Genomic DNA, 26316 nt, shown 5'->3' on the forward strand with positions numbered 1-26316 from the left:
ACGCTCCTTCATAGAGAGATACCACCGGAGGGCTGGGTAACATCTTTCCATGACCCTAGCCTTCCCCTCTGCTATGCAAGATGTTGGGAGTTTTATATGTGCATCCGTTGGAACCGATTTTTAACTGCTTTAACTTTTATATACTGTATGCACTTTGTGCTCTGTGTGAGCTGCCCTGAGCCCGTTTGCGGGGAGAGCGGGGTATAAATGCAATTTAAAAAATATATAAATAAAATAAACTGGCTGGCTATTTTATTTTATTTTTATTTTTATTTAACTTTCGGCTTATATACCACTCAAACCCTTTTTTGCAAGGGTCTCTGAGCGGTTTACATATGATTATATTTCCTGTCTAGGGCCACATTAACAGGGGAGGTGACTACCTACCAGCACCCAAGTAGCAGAGCGGCTCTTTGTTGTTGTTGTTGTTGTTGTATTCCGGCAGGCTTCGAGTATAGATGTTGTTCCAGCGTTCTCTTCTCTGGCGCCTTGGAGCTGGTAGTTCAGCGGCTTCTTTCCGGCGGCTTCCCCCTAGAGCACAGCCACATGCTGGCCGCAGCCTCGGCTCTGTTCGAACTGGCTCTGTCACGCTGCACTGCACGTCACTGCGCCTTCGTAGCTCCGCCTCCGTCCAGGTTCCGCATGCTCACTGGGTCGCCAGGCTGTCCCGCTGTAGTAGTAGCTATTGCCAGCCTAGGGTTTGGAAGCAGAGGGTCTAGTGTGCTGGTTCCTGGCTGAGAATCTGTATCTGGCCTCTCAGAGACTGCCTCCTCCTGCAGTACCTCTGCCACTGACTGTGGCCTTGGGTCAGGTATGCTGACCCCCTCTTCCTCAGAGGGGTCCTGTCCATCCCTTTGCTCTGCTGAGCTTGGCTGGCCCACAACAATGCCCTAGATTGCAGTTATCATTCAAGAACAGCTCTGAGGGACTTAGAGCATGTGTTTTATTAACCAGTCACTACCAGTACTAGACAGTCACTTCTAGTCTATTTATGAACAAAATCATTAGTAGCTATTTTCTGGCCCCTCTTTGGAGAATTAAAGCTTCCATAATAGCTGTGAAATAGAAATCAGAGTGGTCATAAATCCAGCTGTTGCAGTTTGTGAAACATAGGCACCACTCTGTTTCACACAGAAAACATAATTTGTGGTGTAGATGGCTCATTTCCTACTAGTTTCCAATGAATTTTTAAGGCTTAAATAGAGTTACGGTAGAGGGGCATAGAGGGCGAAAATAACAACTGCAGGTCACATTCACATTGGATCCCTCAGGGTATTTAATGAGCCTGCTTTGCGGGGAGGGCGGGGTATAAATCTGACAATAAATAAATAAATGGATGGCCACCATTCATTTCTATGGACAAAAAGTAAGGCACTATATTTGACTCCGAACACTTACTGGTATGGCTACCACAACATGGAACCAAAAGAGATGTGAGTTGTATCCGTCCTACCTACCTACACACACTAACTAGATATTACGGTATCCCATGTCCTGCCATTTTAAGACTAGATTTCCTCCTTTTTTAAAATAAAAAATAAAAAATGGTGCAGTGAGGGAGGGGAGATAGGAGGACCTACACTGGCAGCAGAGGTGAGGGGCAATACTTGCCAGGTAATGGAGACACCCCTACCACTGGCACTCCTATCTTCATCCTGCCATGATATTTTCCAGTCGCCTCAAGCCAGAGGAAGCCCATCTGGGCCTATGTCCAGCCAGGATATTTAGGACTGGCCCCACCTGGGCCTATGCCGTGCCAGAGCTTCCAGGATTGCCCCTGCAGCATTTTTGAAATAAGAAAATCCTAGCCTTGCAATGGTGGCGTGTCCCCGTTAGACATGCGGACGCCCTAAATTCTACCCCTTTTTTTTTTGCCATCAAGTCACAACCAATTTATGGTGACCCTGGTGGTTTTTCAAGGTGAGAGATGGTCAGAGGTGGTTTGCCATTGTCTGCCTCTTCGTAACACCCCAGTATTCCTTGATGGTCTCCCATCCAAATACTAACCACTGCTGACCCTGCTTGGCTTCTGAGATCTGATGAGATTGGGCTGTCCTGGTCAGGGCTAAATTCTAGCTGGTGCTATGTAATCTGCCTTTTCCCTTGTCCAAATAAGTCAGGGCAGTGTACATAGCTCTTCTCTCTCCCATTTTATTCCCTCAGCAATTTTATAACCTACCTAGGACGGAGGTAGGTCAGGCTTAGAGTGTGGCTGGCCCAAATTTACCCATTGGGCTTCATGTCAGATTTAAACCTGTGTCTCCCAGCTTCTAGTCCAGCTCTGTGACCACTGTACTACACTGGATCTGTCTCCTTAACCTGCGTTCTTCACAATTACAGTGTTAATATACATTCCAGGCTCTTTACCTTTGCCTACCATGTGGTGAGTTATGAATTATGCCTCCTTTCGAATCTCTCTTATAATGAAAACATGAGATACTCTCCACAGACATAATCTCACATGTTTAGCAGAGGTTGCCAGAAATTTGTTACGTTGTCATGGATTTTCACTGTAAAGAAAGGTAACCCTTTTAAAAGTTCTTCTGAGTTCACCTTTAATTAACCTTTTCCTTTGAGATAAATTTATTTTCTACGATGCATTCTTAACTTGCTGAGGCTCATTTCAGTTATTGTGTCACTGTTAGGTGTGTTAAGTGATTCTGTGTGTGTTGCTGAATGGCTGCGCTCAATGGGAACAAGCTGCAGCATAGGAACGGAAAATGCAAACAACTGGGCCATTTTCTTACCTTTGTTATCATCAGAAAGCCGTAGGAGGATTAAACTGGTAGTGCAGGAAGGTTTCACTGTGAAAAGGGCTGCAGTTATTACAAACTCTTAGGACAAAATTATTTAAGATACTCTTAAAATTGCATGTTCTTAATATGAGTAATTAAGTTTAATCCCTTTAAAATCCCTGTCAGCTCAACTTTAAACTGCTGCATTTTTCTTTATTCACTTGAGAGAGTTGTGCCATTGAAAACTCTCATAGCTGAGAGGTATTCATATAGGTGGTTCATGCCAATAGCTAGGTTGTTCCTCCCCCTCTTCATTTATTTTAAGCCTTTCCTTCTGATACCATCGGCAAATCATGCCTTGAATGCAAGACTGTCAAATGGAAAGGTACTCAATCAGTCTTCAGTATTTTGCATTACACTGGGTATGGGGTCTGAAATTAATCCTGGGGTTGCTTGGACAATTCCTAGAAGCACCCATACTGGATGTTCGCCAGGGTTCTCTTCAATAATGGTGGACAAGCTTCCTTTGAAGTCAGCTTATCAACTTATCATCCTTTCAATAAGAGTGATTGTTCTGTGATACCACAAAGCGACTGCCATGGTGTTTGAGCTTTAATCCTTAAAGTATTACTATCTTCTGGAAAGTACTTACAAGTTAGGACAAGAACTATGGCAACATTATGCTCCCTATTCCCAGCCCTTGCAATCAGTCCAACAGGATTTCATGGGTGATTATGCTGATTAATGCTGAGTAGTCCCGAGTAAGGGCATCCATCTTGGTAACCAAACAGATTCAGTCCAAAACGTGGGCATAAGGGAGAATGAACAGTGTCTAGTTTCATCCATGGTCTAGCCATGCTTTCTGTAGTACAGATAGAAAAATGCCATTCATTAAAGAAGTACTAATACTCTCTTGGATCTAGACACCATGATAAGCAACAACCAGGGTGGATCTCATAGGTTCAGGTTGGTGTAGATAGCACCAGGTATTTAAATGCATCCAGGAGAATCTGCCATTTTATTTCTGTGAATAGCTGGTAATACTCTGCTGGTCCTCAGTGACTACTAGTTTTACATGGTATTTTTGTTGCATAGTATAAATGCTCAGTTATTGCTTCACCCTTGGTATGTACCTTTGAGCTGCAAATTGATTAGAAACAGAGCTGGAAGGGACTTCAAAGACCATCTAGGCCAACCCCCTGGAAATTCACAACTATCCTCCCACTCCCCCAGTACCTCTGCTCTACACCCAGAGGAAGGCAAGCCTCCAGGATCCTTGGCCATTCTGGCCTGGAGGAAGATCCTTCCCGGCCCCAAAGTGGCAATCAGCATTACCCTGGACATGTAAGAAAGGGCCACAAAATCAGAAGTGTGGGCTTGGGTATCATCAATATGCTGATGATACCCAGCTTTATCTGATGTTGGGCGTCCAGTCGGACTCCGGTCCCGATGACCTTTATCGGGCGTTACAAGCTGTGACTGGTTGGCTCAGACTGAGTCGGTTGAAATTAAACCCGGCAAAGACGGAGGTCCTGGGCCTGAGTCGGACCGGTCCGGGGCTGAGGCTTCCTCTCCCGGCCTTTGACGGGGTGCCTTTGGTGCCTGCGCGGGAGGTTAGGAGTTTGGGTGTGCTCCTGGACTCCTCGTTAACAATGGAGGCCCAGGTGGCAGCCACTGCTAAGTTGGCCTTTTACCACCTGCGGCTGGCTCGGCAGTTGGTCCCCTACCTTGACCGTGAGGACCTGGCCACTGCGATCCATGCGACGGTCACCTCGAGGTTAGACTACTGCAACGCTCTCTACTTGGGGCTGCCTTTGTCGCAGATCTGGAAGCTGCGGCTAGTGCAGAATACTTCAGCCAGGCTGTTGATGGGCCTCTCTAGGCGAGACCACATCCAGCCTGTGCTGCAAGCACTGCACTGGCTGCCGATAGCATACCGGATTTGCTTCAAAGTGCTGGTTCTTACCTTTAAAGCCCTGAATGGCTGGGGTCCGGCTTACCTGAGGGACCGCCTCTCCCTGTATGTTCCCTCAAGAGCACTACAATCAGGGAGTGTCCACCTCCTGGAAGTTCCACGCCCCTGAGACGTTAAGTTTGCCCCTACTAGGGCCAGGGCGTTTTCAGTGGCGGCTCCTACCTGGTGGAACGAGCTCCCGGAGGAGATCCACGCCCTGCGGGACCTTGTGCAGTTCCACAGGGCCTGCAAGACAGAGCTCTTCTGCCAGGCTTTTGAGTAGGAACTGCCACCGCCACTATTCCACCACCGTGGTATTGTTCCATCGTCTACCCCTATTATGGGGGGTATGCATCACCTGGCGGAAGCGTGTAAAACATCCTCACTGGAGACCTCGCTATTTAATACAGCTGGCCACCGAATAGGGATTATTGCTCCCATCTTCGGAATCTATATACAGGATAGCATCAGAGCACCTTAAATATTGTACGGGACTTTATTGTGGTTGTTCAACACTGTTTTATTGCATTTTATCCATTTAACCTGGCACTAGCCGTATGTTAGCTGCCCTGAGCTGTTTAGAAGGGTGGGATATAAATAAAAAATAAAATAAATACATATAAATAAATAAATATCTTCCTGTCCTTGCTCTCATAATCTACTTACGTTCTCAAAATCAGCACTGCTGTCAGATGGCCATCTAGCCTCCAAAGAAGGAGAGCCCACCACCTCCCAAGGAAGCCTGTTCTACTGAGGAACTGCTCAAACTTTTAGGAAGTTCTTCCTAATGTTTAGCTGAAAACACTTTTGATTTAATGTCAATCCAGTGGTTCTGTTCTGATCTTCTGGGGCAAGAGAACACTTGTATAGAAACGACAGCCCTTCAAATACCTGAAGATGGTTATCATATCACCTCTCAATCATTTCCTCTCCAAGCTAAACATACCCAGTTCCTTCAACCTTTCTCATAGGACTTGGTCCCCAGACTCCTCACCATCTTTATTGCCCTTTCCTCATAGAACTCGGTCTCCAGACCCTTTACCATATTTGTTGCCCTCTTCTGGACATGTTCCAGCTTGTCAACGTCCTTCTTAAACTGCAGTGCCCAAAACTGAACACAATTCTCCAAGTGAGGTCTAATCAGAGCAGAATAAAGTGATATCATCACATTGTGTGATCTGGACACTATACCTCTATGGATACAGCCCAAAATCGCATTTAGCTTTTTAGCTAGCATATCACACTGCTGACTCATGTTCAGTGTATGGTCTACTAAGACCACTAGATCCTTTTGCAAGTACTACTGCCGAGGCAAGTGTCCCTCATCCTATAATTATGCATTTGATTTTCCCCCTACCTAATTGCAGATTGTTATGTTTATCTCTGTTGAAATTCATTTTGTTATTTAGCCCAGTTTTCCAACCTGTCAAGATCATCCTTTATCTTGATTCTGTTTTCTACTGTATTTACTACCTCTCCCAATTTAGTATCATTTGCAAATTTAAGGAGCATCCCTTCTATTCCTTCATCCAAGTCATTTATAAAGAAGTTAATGCAGGGCCCAGGACAGGTCTCTGAGGCATTCCACTTGTCACTCCACTCCATCAGGTTGAGGAGCCATTAACAAATACTCTTTGGATGCTATCTGTCAACCGGTAATGAATCCACCGAACAGCAGTAGGATCGAAACCACATTTTATCAATGTGTCAACAAGAATATCATGTGGAACCTTATCAGAAGCCTTACTGAAATTAAGATAAACTATGTCCACAGCATTCTCCTGATCCAATGAGGTAGTAACTCTCTCAAAAAGGTGATAAGGTTAGTCTGATATTACTTGTTAAGAACATAAGAGACGCCAATGTTGGATCAGGCCAAAGGCCCATCCAGTCCAACACTCTGTCACACAGTGGCCAAAAATACCAGGTGCCATCAGGGGACATTAGAAACCCTCCCACTGTTGCCCCCCCAAGCACCAAGAAGACAGAGCATCACTTGCCCCAGAGCCCCTATCTATAGCTTGTGGCTAATAGCCACTGATGGACCTCTGCTCCATATGCTTATCTAATTCCCTTTTGAAGCCGTCCAAGCTTGTAGCCGTCACCACTTCCTGTGGCAGTGAATTCTTGAGGAACCCATGCTTGCTCTTAATAATCACAGCCATCCTTTCTAAATGCTCAAGGACTGCCTGTTTGATGTTTTGTTCTAAAACCTTTCCAGGTATAGATATCAAGCTAACAGATCAGTAGTTTCCTGGATCCTCCCCTCTCCCCTTCTTGAAGATGGGGAAAACACTTGCCTGCCTCCAATCTTCTGGCACCTCACCTGTTCTCCAAGAATCCCCCCCCCCAAAAAAAAAAATGGACAGAGACTCCAAAATTACATCAGCAAGTACCTTTTACCAATAGTACATTGTTTCGATAGATCATTATAACATCATTGTGCTATAGCAATCTGTTAATTGCTTTTTAAAAAGCTGATAAAGCCCTCCAGGGTCTCTGTAGGGGAGAAACAGTCATCATGTGGGGCTGAGGCAAAGAAAGTGAGGTGAAAACTAGCCTATCCTTTAAGGAGGTACTTAGTTGTAGCAGTGGCCCTCTCTGGTTTCTCAGTTCATAATGTCGTCTATTAATTTTCAGTGAAACTGATTAAACTAGAAGAAAGTTAAATGATCCCAGGCAAAATTTAGAACTGGATAGCTGTGTGCATTGCTACAGTAGACAAGAAGCCTGAATATCTCATTTGCTCACACATACGTTGGATACCAAGTTGACATTTGAGTCATGCATTGCATAGTGTAGAGGTTGGATCCACAGTCCTCACCTGAATTGTGGGTTCTCCTTGATTCCCATATGTGTGATGCCCAATTTGGACTGCAGTTGTGGTATGTGTGAAGAATGGCCTCCTATACACCATTTCCCTTACCTGCAGGACTCATGGGGGTGTATTATTTGAACTGTTGGGGGAAACCGTGTTGTACCAGAAGAGCCAGCAGAGGAGGAGGATGTTCCGCTATTGGGGTATCTCAAGTAAAAAAAAAGCTCTGTTGCCTTTACCAGCCTATCTCACCTCAAGAAAAGGATGGAGGTAGAGCAAGGTCTGATGAAGATCTCAACTGATAAACACAAGGAGACCATCCTTTATATTTCCTGGTCTCCAGCCATTTAGGGCTTTAAAAATGATGACCAGCACTTTGAGCCGAACCACACAGTTATATTAAGACAAGTAAGGCATGGTCTCTGTGGCTAGGTCCCATCAGCATTTCAGCTAACCCTAACCAACTGAAATGTCTGACCAGGAATATTTGAAATTTACACAATTGAAAATTGAAATTACCTTGTTTGCATGCCATGCAAGTTCACTGTCCAGTCAAGCATCGTCTAAGGATACAATTCGAAATGAGCAGCATTTTGTATCTGCATAGTCCTGGCATTCAGTATGGCAGGTTGTTGAGTAGCGCTCTCAATGATAAAGTGTGTGCGCTACTCCTGGGTCTGCACAACTGGCAGCATTCCCCATGATGAGTGCTTCCTCAGAACTTAGTGGATCAAAGCTACAGTTCCCAGGTAGCAATGAAAGAACCTGTAAATGTGATCCAGTTAACAGAAATGAACACATGACCCTTCCATTGACTGAGTTAGACTGTTGGTCTATCAGGGTTACTATTGTCTCCTCTGACAGGCAATGGTTCTCCAAGGTCTCAAGCAGAGGTCTTTCAAATCCCCTACCACCTCTTCCTTTTGTGGGATAAAGTTTTATTAGAGTGTTTTGTTTTTCAGTTGTGTGTGATTCTGGTGTTACTTTTTCAATGTGATTACCTACCCCAGCTCCTTGGGAATAGGGTTGCCAGACTCCAGGTGAGGCCTGGAAATCTCTGGGAGTTATAATCTATCTCCAGACAAAAAAGGTCAGTTCCCCTGCAGAAAATGGCTGCTTTGGTGGTGGCCTCTGTGGTGTTTATGCTGCTAAGGCCCCCAAACCCCACCCTCCCCAGACTTCATTGCCAAATCTCCAGGAATTTCTCAATCTGGAGCTGGCAACCCTAGTTGGGAAAGGGTAGAATAGAAGTCCAAGTATAGGCATAAGCCATTCTACAAAAACATTGGGACACAACACATTTCATTGTGCTGCACTTTGGGTGGTATCTAATTTGTCAGGATCACTTGTTTTCATTTTCTGTTTCCCCTCCTTCCATTTTTCCTGAATGCAAATTACACTTCCTTACTGGGGAAGGCATGAAAGGATTCTGTCATCTACTGGAAGCCGCCCTGAGCCATGTTGGAAGGGGTGGGGTAGGTTTAAAAAAAACCCTTAATCAAAACAATGATGGTCTTTGGTGAGGTATAATCTGAGCACCAATTATGGCAGGGAGTGAAGACTCACTTGCCCTGAAACAAATAGGATTTCTTTTTTTCAGTCCCACTGTTCATGGTACACAAACTGGCCACATGTTTATGACTCTGGATTTATGTGACTAACATCCTATGCATATCCAACCTAGTTAACAAAAGTGACTTCACAAAACGATTAAAAAAGCTTGTTTCATGGTTGTGGGAGTCATCCCTAACTGTTTACTTTAGCATTTGAGGCACATAAGCGTGTATTCTTTCTACAGTCACCGTATTTCCGGGCAATACTAGGTATTAGACTAAAGTTTTTGGTTGCTGCCAACAACAACAGCCACACATTTTAGTCCCCTTTCTCTTGTGTAATGTCTACTTCAGATTAATTTGTGTTGTAATGTCAGAGTTCCTTACTTCCTCTAGCAGCAACCAGTGATGTGTAGTGGGGGTGGGAAATTGCAAAAACTTGTGACATCATGCCTTGAGTCAAGCTCTATGGGGTGTTCTGGAGCAGGGAACGAAACACATGGCTGCCTTTTTCTATAGCAACCATACATTTAAGGTAACCTCTAGTTTTATCCCCAGTGTCTTGTTTTCCTTTTGTTTTATACTTGCCTTATTTTTTACTGGAAAAACTTCTTCAGTTGAAGAAATGTCATTTTTTTTCTATTGCACATAATGCAGAGAGGGGAGTAAAATACATATTCTTTCATTTTCCAGTCACAGGTCCTAATGTATTTCTTGAGCCTTGGATTTCAGTTGAAACACATTTGAGTCAGGCTTTCAAAGTTTCTGGGGAAAGAAAAGAGTAACTTATTTATTCAGCTGCATTACACCTGCCAGTGAGAACCACTCTCCCCTTAATATCTCTGAAAATAGCTGAAGCAATGCTCATCAGAAGGTTTTGGCCATGGTTTACTGTTCAGTCTAAAATAAAGCCATAGGTGAAATGATTCATGCTCAAGCCCTTGGCAAGGAAACATGCCATGCTTTTAAAGATCATTTATCTGTGATGTAAAGGAGGGAATTTTTAAAAAAATGCAATTGAAAACCCATAAATAGGCATAAGTGTACCCACTTCTCATATTGATTCACCTGTTATTAAGAAGAAAAAGCTGATCCAAACAATGAAAAATTCCTATGATTTTCCCAATAATTCTGTTTTTTTTATCCCAAAGAATGTTTTGCTCTTTAACATTAAAAATGGGCCAGCAGCCAGTATTATTCTGTAGCAAGAAGCTGTCGTGTCTACGGATGGCTGCGAATTTCACATTCTGAGTGTTTTAGTACTGCTTCATTTGGTACCCCTGATACCCTGTGCAGCAGCTAATTCTGTTTTTTTTTTTTAAATGGATCTTTATTAGAGATGTGCATTTGGAAAGTAACTAATCAAAATCTGATTTAAATATACACACTTTGTTGATATCAGAAGAGTAACTAATCCAGGTGACATTTCCCCTGGCTTTCAGACCCATTAGGCTAAATCTGGCCATTTTTCTGACCGTGCCATAGTGTCTCCTCTTTCCTTACTGTTTCCATCACATTGTGCTTTCTTTATTTGGTGTATTTTTATTCTGTCTTTCCTCCAAGAAGCCCATGCCTGTATATATGGCACTCCCCTCCTCTATTGTATCCTGACAATAAACCTATGAGTTGGGTTAGGTGGAGAGAGAACTACTGGTCCGATGCCATCCAGTAAGCTTCATGAAAAGTGGGGATCTGAACCTAGGTATCCCAGATCCTAGTCCAGCACACAACCCAGTGTGCCACATTGATGCAGCTTCTAGTTCACAGGGAGAAGGAGGGGTGAACCTGGGCCTAGTTATACAGTAGATGTGATGCAAGCCGTGTCAGGTTTGCTGTGACCCAACTCAAGGTCACACCTGTACCGGGGGGGGGGGACTCAACTTTCAAAACCCCTCTCTCATTTGGTGTGGCTCAGAGTGCTGCAAGGGAGAGGAGAGGCCTCTGCCTTCTCTTCTGTGCCATTTTCCCTAGAGGAAATGGCTGTGGGGGGTCATGGCGTAGGAGGGATGGCAGAAGCCCCCCTCCCCCTTGCAGCTCTCTGACATCTGCTGAGTGGTGGAGTGGTTTGAAAGGTAAGTCTCCCAATGTTCCTTGTAATGGCATGTTGGATCAGGGTGCCCTTCACCCAGCTCCTGCTACCTTTATTGTATAGCTAGGCTCTCAGCAGATGTGTGCTAGGCAGTAGGGTTGCCAGCCTCCAGGTGGGGTCTGGGGATCTCCTGCTTTTACCACGGATCTCCAGCTGACAGAGATCAGCTCCCCTGGAAAAAAGGGTAGACTCTATGGCATTGTACCATGCTGAGGCCCCTCCTCTCCCGAAACCCCACCCTCTCCCAGATCCATCCCCAAAGTCTCCAGGTTTTCCAACCCAGACCTGGCAACCGTACTATACAGGCATGTCAGAGAACCGGAACACTTTGCTCATGTTTGCATTATACAGCACCATCCCATATGGCCTTTTCATAGTGTTCCCCAGTCAGGGCTGTGTAACCAACATAATTTCACAAATGGGGCAAGTACCAGCTCTTGGATGGTTTAAGGAGGACAAACCTTCACAAAGGGGAAGGCACTAGCCTCTTCTGCCTGCATGCCCCAGTTGCCAGGAGAAAGGCTGGGAGGCATAAATCTCTCACTGAACATTTGATTCCAAGTCCCCATGTTGTTGCTTGGCAAAGACAAGGACTTCATAATGTGTACATTATTTCTGGCTTGGGGATGGGTCTCAGTCTGAACAAACAGAATGCTCCTTTGCTGAACCATTCTGGCCCTCTGGCATTGGCCTCTCTGCAAGGGCGGGCTGTTCTTGTCCTGGAAAGTACCAAATTCTGGAGAATTACAGAGACAGAGGGTCTTCATCTTGCTTAATCCCCCACCCCCGAGTTCACTGTGTGGATCTTGCAGGAGTAGGGTTGCCATTCTCCAGGTGATGACTTGAGATCTCCTGGAATTACTATAGCTTAGCACAACAAGGGCCACTCAACTTGTTTAGGATTGCCTGGTCCTCCTGGTGGTCACCAGAGGGAGATGGGGGTGGGGTAGGGTTGCCAGACCCAAGATTTGGGCATGAAGCCTGGGGAGGACAGGGACCTCAGTGGAGTACAATGCCACTGACTCCACCTTCCAAAGCATCCATTTTCTCCCAGACTTTGTAGTCTGGAGATGAGCTGTAATTTTGGGGGATCCCCAGGCCCTACCTGGAGGCAGACCTGCTCCAGAGCTGTTTTCACTTCCCAATGGGCTTCTGTTTGAATGTGAAGGTGTGGTGCTTGGGTTAACAAGCACAATAATCCAAAAAGCCTTGTACAGAAGGCCCTTTGAGTAATAACAGCATGCGGCCCTGCTCTCAAAAATCATTTAAAGGGTCCCTTTAAATGCCTTTGGGGAACAGGGGCCTCACATGACTGAACTCAAAGCAACGAATTTGCCGCTTGGGATTCATGTGTGATGTCATCCCCCACTAGGAAGGAAGGAGGATCTGGCAACCCTAGTCTGAGGAGACAAGATAGGATACACATATTTTAAATAAATAATAAAGTCAAAGGGCCCTATGAATACGGTTGCCAGTTCTGGGTTGGGAAATACCTAGAGATTTTGGGGTGCAGCCTGGAGAGGGTGGAATTTGTGAGGGGAAGGACTTTAGTAGGATATAATGTAACAGTAAGGTAAAGGTAAAGGTTTCCTTGCTCGAAAGCCAGTCAAATCCGACTCTAGGGTTACGGTGCTCATCTCCGTTTCAAAGCCGAAGAGTCAGCGCTGTCCGAAGACATTTCTGTGGTCATGTGGCCGGCATGACTAAACACCAAGGCGCATGGAACGCCGTTACCTTCCCACTGAAGTGGTGCCTATTTATCTACCTGCAATTTCTTGCTTTCGAACTGCTAGGTTGGCAGGAGCTGGAACTAGAGATGGGAGCTCACTCCGTCATGTGGCAACCCGGGTCTCGAACTGCTGAACTACTGACCTTCCACATCCTGCAGTTCAGCGTCTTAACCACTTGAGTCACCGCAGCTCCTCCTGCCACAGTATCCACCTTCAAAAGCGGCCATTTCTCCAGGTAAATGGACCTCTGTTGCCTGGAGATCAGTTGTAACAGTGGGAGATCCCTCCTAATGAAACAGGATAGTTCTGAACTCTACAGGGCTATACAAACCTCTCCAATATATCTACTACTGTTAATAACTGGGTGTCTGCAACTGTTCCTTACCTCAAGGCTTTATATAGCCTTACATTTCTCCACCTCAGTCTGTGTTATCAACATAACATGGACCAGATTGGAAATATAGGCTGGATTCTCCTGGCACTCCAATAGGGTTGCCACGTCTCCTCAAAGTCCCCAGTGGGGGACTTTGCGGGGCATTACTGGAGGGGGTGGGGAGTACCCAATGTGATGACATCACACAGAAGTGACATCATCACGTTGAGGAGTGGCACTCCCACCACATCCCAGCAGCATTTAAAGCCATCCTTTAAAGGCTGCTGGGGAGAGGTGGGTAGGGAGGCTGGGTGGTTGCTCTTGGAGGTGGGGCTTCCCCCACCCACCAGCTGGTGGGCAGGCAGGTGGGAAGGAGCCTCTCCAAATCGGGCAGCCCCCACCAAACTGGGGGGTCTGGCAACCCTACACTCCAATCTTGTGGGAGCTTAGCTGGCCACATGTTCCTGTGTGACTATAGAGCTCATGTGAGAGCTTCTGCCATGCCAGTGTTCACGTAGTTTCTGGAGGGCTGATGGAAAGGCGCCTCAGCAATACTTTTTTTTCTTAAAAAGTAAAGTCAAATTTAAGTAGGCTATCCAAAAATAAACAAACTGCCAAGCCTTTGGAGTCCCTTCCTTCTTTCCATCATACTTCATTGTTTCAACTGAAGATTGTTAGAAGACATGAGTCAGAGAGTGGTTTTATACCAGTGTCATGAACAGACAGACATCTTTTGATGGGATCTTAGATAGAAGATAAACAGAGTTGGGGAAAAACCATGCCACTGCTTGTATAAATGATTAAAATCCTTGGTTGTGGATAGCTTTTTTTAAAAAAAATGGAATGTAATCTTTGGGGCAGTATGACCTGTGAGAAATGGTTTTTTTTTTTTTTTAGTATAACAAATTAGCAGGAAGTAATTTTTACATTATTATAACTTATGACTCAGGTTTAGAAAGTTAGCGCATGTTCAAATCCAGCTGAATTTGCTTTTAATGAAAGAGAGCTTAGGTGATCTAAATAAAATGAGGGACGGTCCGCACAACCTATTTTGGCATGTTGAAGATGCAAATTGTGTGAGTAAAACAAAAATGTGTGCTCAACTCATAAAATAACCAATATTAATTGCACAGCTAGTAATTGGAACTTGATATGGTAGGCATTGCTGGGTGGAAAAGCAGATTTTCCTTGCCTCTTCACCATATTCTCATGAAACTCAAAATATTGAGAACTTGAGCATGAGAAACAATTACTTGCTTCCCTGTTCAATCAAAATCGGGTAAGGGATGAACTTAAAAAGCTGCAGGCCCTTACAAAGTGATTGTAGGCAGGAACAAGGACTCTTAATACCTATAAACATATTTCAGGAAGAGCTGAACCCAACTGAACAGTTTTCATGTTTGTTTTGGTCTGTTGTGAAAATTAAATCCCATTTTTTGTTTTTGTGACTCTTCTTGAAATGTTTTTGTGTTAGGTTGATATGGCATTGAACATGGCTGTGAAATCGTGTGGCACCAGATCACAATGTTATATGTGGCATAGACACAATCCCTATCTCATCTCACCTGCTAGTGAGATAACCACATCATATATACTTTAGGGTAAATGCCTTCTATATAAGAGGGAGGAGCAAGTCTTTTTTCAATGAGAAGAAATAGTGCACTTCACATAATGCTGATCAGGTAGCTGAGATGAGAATCAATCCTTCATTTGATTTAGCGCATTTTCAAACAGGTTTTGCTGCCAAAGGACAGTAGCTTTTTGTACCTTTCTCATACAAGTAGTCTAATCCATTTTACCTTTATTCTTTGATTTTACAAATAACCGGTAATGTGTTGTTTCTCTTATATGCAATATATGTGTTGGGTGGCTTCCCAGGCCTCATATGGCATTGCCTCTGCAAACGTGAGCTCTCTTTACAGACCTCTTCTCCTAGCAGCAAATTAGCTGTGTGAGGCTGCTTTGCCTCTGTAGAGTAAACTGGAATTTTTCAATGCATTCCTTACCTCCCCCTTTCTCTCCTCTTTCTTTGGAGCATCTGACATCTCCTTCCCATCCTGCTTTGGTAAAAGAGGAGGCAGCAAGGGGGGAAAATTGGGGTAAAATAGCAGTATAAAAGTGCCCGTGTGTCTAGACTTATTTATCAGATGTGGTCTGCTGCATCTTTTAACTGAGGTGATTTTGTAGTATGTTTTGGAAATAAACATAAACTGCTCTGAATCAGCATTTTGCAGAGAAAAGTGGTATAAAAGTTTTGAAGATAGTTTCAAGCAAGGGCCATTACCTCACTATCTGCAAATTAGTAAGGACAAATGGAAACAAACACTGGTTACTTTGGTATCTTCTATGTTGAGGGTGAGCTCAAACTTCTTCAATAAGATTTTTTAGAGTGGCCAAAACAGGGTTGGCATCTGGACACATTCTGACTCTCATAGTCCAGTAGAGTGCTCACCAGAGACACTTTTTCCTATTGATGGGAGAAGCTCCTGGTGATACTGAATGAAAAAGCCATGTTATGCTGCCTTCTTCAGGTGACCATTTTTGGAAAGAGTACATCGTCCAAGAAGCCTATGTAGCATTGTTCTCAGAAATGATGCACAGAGCAGAATGTGATTCATTTCTCACATTATTAGCTCCATCATTGTCCACAGAGTTTAGCTTAGATGTTATGCTCATGCACACTGGGAGTATGCCACCCATGCAAATCAGGACCCTGTGCTACCCACGATGCTCTCCATATGCGGGGATGCCATGTTGTCTGAACAACCATACTGCATGTATTTTGTACCAAGGCTCTGGAAAAAAACCCAGTGGTCAGTTTCCATATACGGAAACTGTATGAACAAGAAAAAATATGCATGTTGACTATGTTCAGGCACATGAGAACCAATGCTCCCTCTAAGCTATGGAGTCTTGTGAGCAAAAATGCTACTTTGTGAGCTACTGACATTAAAGTTGTGAGCGAGCGATTTGGCTGCTGCATGAATTAGTTTGCTCTGGAGCCGTCCTTCCTGAGCTAAGACAACAATGTGTGAGCCAGAGGCTAAAAACCTGTGAGCTAGCTCACACTAACTCAGCTTAGAGGGAACACAACCACACTCACATCGGGAGAATCTACATGTACTTGTTGGACTCCTGGTTCACATGGATGTAATGTCTGGAAAGGGCTGTTAAAGAAGTGGAAAGCACCTGTTAGTCTGTTCTTCTAGTGTTTCTCTCTCCTGGAAATGGGGAGTTGTCCAAGAATGTCACCGTTTGCAATGGGAGGAGCACCTGGAGGCAGCAAGGCATGATTTTTTCCCTGTTACTGTTGGCAGAGCTAAAAGAAACACAAAAGATTTGTGCTGCGCTGCCACCAAGAATCTGTTCCATCATGAAATGGGATTCATCACCAGTTGCTCTGGGAAATCACTCCTTTCCTGATGGCTGTGGACTCGAGGCTGAGACGTGTGACTCCTTTAGTTCTTCCAGTGTCAATGGCACTAAAAGGAGCCTGATACAGCCATATTGCACTTTTTTCCCTCCTGGAGTCATGATTGATGTGTATAGGAAGGAAATCTCAAATGGGGGAGGAGGAAGGGAAAAGGTATGGAAGCTGCAAAGTAGAGGGGAACAGGAAGGGAGCCATTATCAGGGGGTCTGCAGGTCCTTGGCCTCAAACTGATTTTTTGGAAGAACTGTAGACAGTGAAGCTCCTGAAGACTCTTAGGTTTGGTTTAGAGCTAACACATAGTGTGGTTTTGCTGAACAAATTCTGCCACACAGCCCCATATGGCCTTGGTTTGGTGTCCTTTTACTGGCTCAAGATTTCTAAAAATATACCTCAATATTAAAGACTGCCTTACTTGCCATGACGAAAAAACAATGTGTTAATTATTGGTTTGTCAAGCACTGTCCCTCAGATACTAAGCTTTGGGGAATGAAAACTGAAACACATGTTCAGCAGCCTCATGTGATATATCTGTTCTTTGACTGTGCCATTTTAGTTTTAGGTGGGAGGATTTAATCTTTAAAAAACTTCACCCTCCCCCACCAAGTTGATTATGTGCACATGTCAATTCATAACATCTAGAGCCAGGGTTGCATAGTGGTTAGAGTGTCAGACTAGAATCTTGGAGACCCAGCTTCAAATGCACACTCTACCATAGAAGCTTGCTGGGGGCTCATGGTCCAGTCATTCTCTCTCACCCTAACATACATTACGATTCAGTGCAGTGGTGGGCGAAAAGTAATTTTTTAAAAAAATCGTCATTGGGCTGATGTCATGCCTCTCTAGGAATCACTAAACATTCCTAGAGAGGTGTACCGTCACTTCCCATTTCCCCTGGAGGTGATACCACACTGTTGCTGACAGTGTTCTTCCCTAGAATTCTTGAGTCCTGGCCATGCTTGGCAACCCCAGGTAGTGGTGACAAAGAGGGGTTATCTCCTCTGGCTTTTGGCACAGGCTGCTGCACAAGTGGCGAGCAAGGAGGTGACAATGGGGGCTCCTTGCTCCACTTCAGGCACTCAAGCTGCAACTGGTTATGCTGATTCGGCAATCTTGTGTCCCCGTAAAGAACAGCTGGTAAATAGATGAATTGTTATTCATTATATCAGAACAAATGAGAGATTAGCTGTTAAGGCTTGGTAGCATTATTTTAATATTTATTATATGTTGTGGCACTTGTTTAAATTAAGCCTGGATAGATAGCATATAGGAATGTTCTCTGAATACATAAAGTTTAGCTTTGAAAATACCCCATTCTTTGTGCACAGATCACATTTTAGCGTCACAGCCATTGATAAAAAGGCTGTGATTAAAATCCTCCTTTCGTAAATCTTGGCTTTCATTTCTTTCTTTAAAAAAATGGTTTCAATATGTGTCTGTCTTCATTTTGAGAAAGAGCCAAAGCATTATTTCAGTACTGTTTTGGAACTTTGTTCTGTTTTGCCAAATGTCAGACAGCAAATCTAATAAAGGAATGGCACTGCAAGCAGGCATTATAAATGGAATTACCTATAGGAATTTTTCTGGTTAGTTGTACAAAAATGACAAAACTCCATTCCAATGTGGTGTGTGAGCTTTGAGTTATACAGTTCTCTTCCTCACACTGAATGTTCTGGGGAAGGAAAAGCTAGAAGAGAAGGGGGGGGGGAAATATGTTTCTGGCAAAGGATTTGTCTGCAGGTTGTTTCAGTCTTAAGGTGGTAAGAAAAGAAGTTCTTAGCAGAATAACTGAATTGAAACTGTGCCTTGTGTAAATGCCAGTGTAAGGCAGAGAAGCAATGATGGCTTCTCTCTGAAAACAGACACATATCAATTATTTTCATTTCTGAATGGAAACAAAAGTGGTATGAACGTGCAGAAAAACAGAGGCCAGAAGCATATCATATAGTATAGTAATTGGGCCATAGCTTTATTAATCAACCTGCTGTGGAGCAAACTTCAGATTCTTCGACATCCCATGTACTCAGGATTGTGTGAATATTATTGCTAAATATCACTGGTTCAAGACTTCTAAAATCCTGGTACATTTGGTTATTGAATAGCCCATTCTTGTGCTTGTACTGGCATACTATGTATAATCAGCCTCGAGTCCCTGTGAGAAAGGCAGACTATAAATAAAATAGTAAGTAAATAAATAAAGCCATGGTGTAAGTAAATTGCATCAGCCCTTCATGGGAAATCATCTGAAAGAAGAGAAAACACATTAACTTCGGCAGAGTACCTCTTGTGGGGGAAGACACCCTGAGATTTAGCCCATACATGACCAAAAGACACACCATGTATGAATAAAGACCAGACATTTCCCTATTCATAACTTAGAAATGAAGCTGAGAAGTAGAAGTAACAGGGATCCAAGCACTAGCCCCCTGGTTCTGTCAAACCTGAGTACATGCAGAACTGAGGAGATGTGTGTGCCTGAACTGAGGGTAATGTGTTGATGATGAACCACCCAGTGCAGTCTGAGGGTAAAGCCACAAAATTAACCCCTCTGAGCTTGAGCAAGTGTAGGTGTATAAGGCGGCTTGCCAGGATACTCCTCAGGCCAATTTCCCACCAGAGATTGACACCCAATGTGTGTGGCATTTCTTTATCCCTCTGCTCCTCAAGAGAGAGATCAGAAAATTGCTTAATTTTACCCTTTGCCCTAGTGCATTTCCTACAGCATTGTGTTTATCTGAGACAGCTTTCTGCGAAGTAATCCCTCTCTAGGGTCTGTTTATGAGGCAATAATGTAGATACCTGTCCCTCACCAGAGGATGGTAATTTAATGGAAGAGCACTTTCAGGGTTGGATGCTTCATAGTGGATAAGACTATATTCCCTCCTTCCCCTTGGCTTTCTCAGGACCCATTCTTAATCCTCAAATGTCTTAACAAAGCTTTCACAGTTTTTAACAGTCTGTGTATACACACACACACACATACAAACACACACAGGCTAGAAGCAGACTATAAAAATGGTGGTACTATCCCTAACAACAATAGCCTCCTTTAATGGAAGACTAAATTCCCTTGTATTTGTTATTTGCTTTTTTTCCTAACTATAGGAGTAAATGGCCCTCCCCAAGCTCTATTGAGGGCCAGTCAATCAGCATAACTCCCTTGTTCCTTTAACAAGGGTCCGGGGAGAAAAACCTCACAGCTGAAAAAAGGAGGGAGGCTAGGAGCAACCAGTCTGAAATGAACTGGGGCTTGTACAGCTCTGTCTCTCCTTCTAAGGCTCTGACACTGCTGGAATCTTGACCCGCCATCACTGTTGCCTCTGCCGTGCTGTCCCAGATGTGCCATATCTTGGCCTTGTTGGAAGAACCCGAGGAGTGGAATCATGTGGGTCCCTTGCTTCAAGCTCCCTTGCTGCAGGAAAACAACAACAACAGGGGGAGGTAAATGGCCTCTCTTTGCCCAGCATGTCCAAGGGTTGCACCAACTGGTGAATGGATATGCTTGCCTTGTATTTTGAGTTTGTGCACAATACCCAGCATGGCTGGTAGGGAGATGTGAGGATCACACTCTAGGATAATGGAGTGGGCCTTATATCCCCATAGCAGAGTTGCCAGTCGTAGCCAGGCAACCAGTGTTAGATGGGGCGAGGTGGATGTCAGCTGATGGATGACACCACTTCTGGGTAAAACCTGGAAGTGACATTGCCCCGTCACCTGGTGGTGATTTTTTCCCTTCCTGCCAACTGTCAAAGTGCTGGTGGGCAATGGTCTCCCAACAAAGCAGATTGATAACAGAAAATGCACTAGGCATAGTAGCTTGTTAGTCAACCTGTTACTTACTGGTTAGTAGATGGACTATTGTTTGTTTCAGACAAGATCCCTGTCCAAGAGGGGCATCTTTTATTTTTTTTAAACTAAACAACTTGAAACTTGGGAATGGTTAAATTAATACTTATATACCACATTGTGATTGATGCTATCCCTTAGTGAATTTTGTTCATTTGTTCTGTTAATGAATTTAGTTCCAGTACACTCATTTCTAAGTTAAGTTGTTTCGCACTTAGCTGGTATGTATAACTATTTATTTTTGATAGTCTTGTTTGACACAATTGATTCTGTTTCTAGGGGAAGGCTTTGGGCCAAATTGGCTGACATGGGTATCAATAAAAGGCTATTGATTCTATTAATTAAATTGCACAAAAATAATAACATCCAAATAAGACTCACACAAGATGGGAAACTATCGAAAAGAATTCCAGCACAAAAAGGAATCAGACAAGGTTGCCTTTTGGCTCCCTTTTTATTTAACATCTATGTTAACTCTTTAATCATATGACTTCACTCAATTGATACTCATGCTCCCTCATTCTCAGGCAGCAGAAAGGTTCCAATTTTAATGTATACCGACAATGGTGTTCTTTTATCCCAGACAAGGATTGGCCTGAAGCGAGCCCTGATAAAATTTAAAGAGCAACATGACACCGAATTATTAATTATTTATTTAGCTAAAACTAAAGTTGTCCTTTTTGGTAACTAATTCAGGAATTTCAATTGGAATATTAAAGGAATTGCCCCAGATCAAGTTAAGAATTTTCAATACTTAGGCATTACCTTTTCTTATAATTCCAAATTCTCAGCACATCTGTCCTCATCAGCTAACTTGGCAGAGAGAAGTACAAATGCCATCCTTAGATTATTTAGAAGGAAGGGTGCAGGTTTTCTCCCCATGCATGGCCTTAAAAACCTTCCAGGCAAAATCATTGGCTCAACTCCTGTATGGCTCACAAATTGGACTTTCTGCCAATTTAAATACCCTTGAAAGGTTCAGTCTAAATTCCTTAGATCTCTATTTGGCATTCCTAGAAGCACTTAGGCAAGAGGCCGGGCTACTCAGAGTTGAAACAAAGGTCTGGGAGCAGACTATAACACTCTGGCTAAAAATTCATTACAACCCGAAGGGTTTAATACCTGAGGGACCGCATTTCCCCATAAATTCCCCAAAGAGCACTTCGGTTGGGGTCACAACCCCGCTTGGTGACCCCGGGCCCCAAGGAGGCCAGGCTTGCTGCAACGAGGGGCAGGTCCTTTTCAGTGGCGGCTCCCATTTTGTGGAACGAGCTCCCGGAGGACATCCCACTACCACCACTGCTCCACTACAGAGCGATACTGCCGGAGGGCTGGGTAATATCTGTTTGCGGCCCTAGCCCTCCCCTCCTGTTATACAAAATGTCAGGAGTTTTCTATTTGTGCATCTGATGGAACTGAATTTTAATTGTTTTAGCTTTTATATGTTGTATGCACTTTGTGCCTTATGTAAGCTGCCCTGAGCCCATTCGTGGGGAGGGCAGGGTATAAATATAATAAAATTAAAAATAATAATAATACTTTTTAGCTTTTTAGCCCCTGCCTGGTCCACACAAATTCTTAATAAGTTAAATCAGATTGGCTTATCTTCAAAAGATCTCTTCTATAGAAGCCTATACAAGGCAAGAACAGCTGTCATACAGAGGCTTCGTGACATTGAATTACAAAATGAAGACGCTTCACTACCCAAGAACTTCAGAAATCTAAAATCTTGGCCTAATTTTACTGCTGCCCCTTATTTATTTAACATTACATATGAGCCCTATAGATGGGCCTTTCTTGCAGAACCTGTTTTGAGGTACTCCCTTCCACTGTATGGCAAGGTAAATTCACTCAAGTTCCAATGCATGAGCATATATGCCCATGCATGGCTAATATGGTGGAATCAGTTACTCATGTCCTCCTGTTCTGCAGATTCTATCAGGAGGAACAAGATACATCTTCTTTCTAGATGTGACCCTCTGCAGTCTTACCTTGATTTTAGGCCAGAAGTCCTACACAGATTCCTCCTAGAAGACGTTCAGAGTTCAGTGACTTACGCTGTGGCGAAATTTTGTTTGTTAGCTATTAGGAAACATAAACTTATTTTAGGTGAAGAAACTGTATTATCCTCTTATTCTTATTTTATTTTACTAATTTTATTAATTTTCTCTTGTTCATGTTTTATACTATTGCTATGTTATTACTGTTTTAATCTCTCTTATATCAGAATTATACTGTTTTACTGGCTCTTGCTGTAATAAATTAGATTGATTGATTGCTATCTAGGCTTCCCAAGTCCCCCCGGGGGGCGGGGAAACCCCTGCCCCAGAGGCCCATTCCCTGCCGCCGGCGGATCAGGCCCCGGGGAGAACCCCACCCCCAAAGTACGCGACGTGCATGTCACCCGGAAGTGACGTGACCACGCCGGGCACACTGGGGGCGGGGCCACAGTCATCCGAGGGAAAACTCTATGGTTTTCCCTCGGATGGTCGTGGCCCCGCCCCCAGCATGCTCGGCATGGTCACGTCACTTCCGGGTGACGGGTTTGCGGCGTGCGCTTGCTTCGCGCGCACGTGCTCCAGGAACAAGCTGGGAGCCCCCCGCTCCAGCAGCAGTTAAAACTTGGCAACCCTATTGCTATTCCTTAATGAATTTTGTTCACTTGCTCTGTTAATGAATTTCCCCACTTAGCTGGTACATGTAACTATTTATTTTTGATAGTCTTGTTTGACACAAATGTGATGAAATATTTGTGTTTCAAATATAAATCCATGGAAATTTGCTAAGTGCTGAAGAAGTTCATAAATTCAGACATTTGTGGCTCAAAATGGCCTGGGAGTATATATGATTGAAACCAGCCAGTCAGTTTTCCAGTTCTTAACAAGCATTGCCAACAAAGATTAGAAAATTACATAATACATCAGAGTGAGTTACTATTTATCCATGTTAGTTTGTATGGTCATATTAACTTTAATTTTATTTGAACTTAATGAAAACCTTGCTGCCTAGTCAATTTTATGGGACATTTAGTCCATATTATTGATTTCAGACTGCAATGGACCATATTAAAAGATAATGAGGGGATTTCCTCTACTTATGTAAGGACAAATTGGTCTGTCATGGTGCTGTTTCTTATCTGCATGGCCCGAGACCCACATGCTTACAAAATAAGTTTGCCAACTCTTGAAATAAGAACATTGTGGTTCCTGGGATGGAGGAGAGTGTGTGTAAGCCTCAGGGCCTACAGTGTAGTTGGCAAGAGGGAGCTCAAGTGGTTTGGGGTGAGGCCGAAGAGTGAAGCCAACCCAGCAGTTTGGGGAGGAGCTTAGCACAAAAGGTAACTGCTCACTCAAGTGAGCTTTGAAAGTAACTAGTGGAATGGCAACAACAATAAAAAAAGAGTCCAGTGACACTTTAAAGACTAACACAAAATTTATTCCAGCATAAGTTTTCGTGAGTCAGAGCTCTCTTCAAAATATGTAGAGAGAACAGTATGTAGAGAGAACAGTGTGTACATCACTTGAGGAATGTTGCCTTAACTTGCATTAGTTTTAATCCATTTTGAAATTATGCCTGCACTGAATTATGCTTAGCCAGCCTTGTGCATCCCTTATTTTCCTAAAGCCTTACATTAGAGAAAATAATTCTACCTTTGTCGAAAGTTTTTAATTAATCCTGGTTGGTATACAAGGTGATCCCTGAGAATAAGAATGGAATCTGAATGCAGGCAATGCCTGTCCAGCTGCACAAGAGTTTCTCATGTATCATTTGCTCTCCGAGCACAGGATGTGGTCACCCATGCTAATAATGTTACGTGGATTTTTGGAATACATTATTAGAAGGTATTCTTTTACAAGAATGTATTTTTGGAGAGCCCATTTGAAAGAGGGCATTTGAAGAATCTGACATTTCTGTGAAACTGAGAAACGGATTATTCTCTCATGACTTTGCCTTCTCTCTTAGGCTTGGTTTTGGGTTTCAGCTACAATTGGCCCTACAGTTTTGTTTGGCCTTGCCAATGGCACGTGGCAATGTTTTGGGGTGGTATTCTTCCTGAACACGCATCTAGCCCAGGAGATCCAATGTTCAGGCATTTTGCTTCATAAAGCAATATAGGCAAAATGTGTTCCAGGAAGACAGGAAGTACAACCCAACAATCCAGATTACTATGGAACATGTTGCCAAATAGCAAGGATTAACACAGTGAGAAAGAGTATATTAGAATTAGCTGGCATAGTTAATTAAACTATAGATTAATAGTTATAGCTACATATAATAAAAATTAGAATGCAGATTTCATGCTGGCCAGCCATTATAGAATCCTTATAAATTACACAATATCCATTTCAGCTGTGCTAAGGATTTGTGTTGGCCAGTGGGTCTCTTTCAGACACCATTCAGAATGCTTTCTATTACCTTTACACCACATTCTAGGGTAGGTTAGCCAGGTCTGAACGACAAGCCAGCGGGGGACTTACTGGGACACTCTGGAAGAGAGAAGGGAAGAAGTACGCTGTCCCATGTCACCTTTGAGTGACATAGGCATATTGGGGACATCAGGGATGACACTGTGGTTTTTGGGCAAAACTCTATGGGTTTTTGTTGTTGTTGTTGTTTTTGGCATCCCCGGAGGGATATTTTTATTATTATTATTTTAGGACTACAAAACTACAAAGAAAATATAGGGGAGGGGACTAACACCTAGGGATAAAGGAAAGATAACCACACTACACTAAAAACCCAAGAGGAGGAGATCATATCCCTGTTAATCTAAATGTTATTAATAAAAGTGTTAGTATAACAATATACTGGTAAAGTTCTTGTTTGTCTCGGCTTCAATTTTAGTATGTTAGTTGTGCGAGAGAACTTTCTGAGCATCTTCGTGTTAGTTGCCGCTTGTTAGCCACCCTGAGCCGTTGGGTAGGGCGGGATATAAATCCCAAAATAAAATAAATAAATAAATAAAATAAATAGTTGCTTCAAAAGGCAATTTTCAGAGTCCTCCTGCCTTTACTTTGGTTTTCTGTCTCTGAAATCATATGTAACTTTTTTTGCACCCACACCCGCTATAGCAGAGTCCTCTTCCATTCCAGAAGTAGCAGAGTCACTTGACTTCGATTCTTCATCTTTGGATTCCTTTTCCATTCCCAACTGGCGTCTCAAAAATTCTTTTGCTTTGAAAGTGGAGTCAATCTTTTCTCTTTTCTCTTTGATTTTAAAGATGACACGCTCTGGAATCGCCCACCTGTATGAAATTCCATTGGTTTGAAGAAAAGAGATTAAGTCCTTATAGCTTTTCCTCTTTTGACGAATTTCAAATGGAATGTTTTAATGCTTGTATTCCCCATTTTCGGAAGAGTTGCTGAAGTCGCTTTTAAATAGCATCTCTGGTCTGTCTTCTTGAAAATCTGACCACAATTTCTCCAGGCAGGCTGTTTTTAAAAAAATAATTGGATTATGCCCTATAGGCAGTCTCCATCTCTTTTAACAGTTCCTCCACCGTTAAGCCTATTACTGGAGCGATGATCTTGCTGAGCAACTTCCTCAGATCTTTGGCAAAACTCTATGGTTTGAAGCTAATTCTACCATTGAGTTTTGCCCAAAAACCAGAGCGTCACCCCCCACACACATCGCCAATGCGCCTACATCACTTCCGGGGGATGTCAGCACATCATGCACCATGTCACTGTTTGGGGGGGGGGATTTCCTCCTGCAGGCCAGTTGACTGGCGGCGGTCAAAAGCCTGCAAAAGCAGGGGGTCCCCCACCCCCACCCGGGGAATGGGAGC

This window comes from Gekko japonicus, unplaced genomic scaffold (genome assembly GCF_001447785.1).
Source record: "Gekko japonicus isolate JY-2015 unplaced genomic scaffold, Gekko_japonicus_V1.1 scaffold147, whole genome shotgun sequence".
Classification (NCBI taxonomy): domain Eukaryota; kingdom Metazoa; phylum Chordata; class Lepidosauria; order Squamata; family Gekkonidae; genus Gekko; species Gekko japonicus.